Source organism: Oncorhynchus mykiss, chromosome 3 (assembly GCF_057628025.1).
Source record: "Oncorhynchus mykiss isolate SJ-2025 chromosome 3, ASM5762802v1, whole genome shotgun sequence".
Taxonomy (NCBI): Eukaryota; Metazoa; Chordata; class Actinopteri; order Salmoniformes; family Salmonidae; genus Oncorhynchus; species Oncorhynchus mykiss.
The window spans coordinates 31812137-31813486 of NC_143024.1; positions in this window are offsets into that span (position 1 = coordinate 31812137).

Below are 1350 nucleotides of genomic sequence, written 5' to 3' on the forward strand. Positions count from 1 at the left end.
GTGGGATTGGGCTGGAGTAACCACTCTCAAATTCATAGACAGATATGGATGCAAGGACTGAGCATCCATGATATCAAAATGATAGTTGTAATCATGTTTTGAAGCCATGTAGTTTGTTTACATTTTCTTTGTTCACAAACATTGGAGTAAATCAAGCTTATATTTTGTGTTCTGATGGGGTACGGCAGTTGAACTAAGCTTATGAGGCATGTATAAGCTATATTCTTCAAGACTCAGTGGGAAACTACATATCATTCATTTATAAGTCCAAAAATGGATTGCCCCTTTAAGGGACAAACGTCATGAACTAACACATTTCACATTTTTAAGGATTGTTCATGTCCCAACAATCAAGATTAATTCAAAAGCATCACGGACGTTGGCACAAAACTTGGGACAGTTTGCTCGATACAGACCTAATGCTGCGTTAATAGCATGTTGTAAAGTCGTAAATACAAGCATAGAACTGTAAAGAACAATCCACTTGACCGTCCCTCCAACTGGTAATTACTAGGAAACTGTTCTGTTATCCCTGAGCGCCGACTTCTCCCATGTTGAACTCTGACGTAACCCACTAAGGAAATTATCTCTATAACAGAATTTTTGGAAGTAAAGTTAAACAAAATATTATTTATAAAAATAAATCTATTAATATGGTTGGTGAACACTATAATTTGTTTGCGAGTACTATCTGTATTTTTGTCTACGGCCGGTGCAGTTCAAGGGGGGTGAATGCATCTAACTCATATGTACAACTTCACAAATGGTAATTACCACCTTGCCACTTGGTTATGAATGCAGCATTAGAATGGAGCAATCATCCAGGACCCATAAGAGGATGTAGATAAAACAACATCCTGGTTATGCAGATGAGAATTGAGATGTATCATTTTATCTTGCTTAAGATCTTTCGTCAGATTGGCATCTGTGTATTTAAGCATTGATATATCCAGACACTAGTGGATGCATAACCATATGTATTTTGGAACTATTTTTAGCTTGTTAACAATGGGTTGAGTCTCAAATATTATCCCTGGAGGCGTAAATGTCAACATAGTTCGCACATTTGAGTTAAGAGTTAAATCAACAAACCAACCTCAATCAAATAAACCAAAAATGTATATCTAAAATGAGTTATAACAAGGTTTATAATTAGTTTGTAAATGTAAAATTAGTAGTTTATAGTTTATAAGTCTGTAATAAAGTTATACCCCATTGGTTGAAATTATGTTTGTCAGTTAGCTGCTTGCCAAAACCCAAGATTATCAGGCTTTACTGGTAAGTGGTAATACTAACAGTAATATAGGTTAACAATAGTAGTTATAATAGTGCCGTTCAACAGGTAGCTGT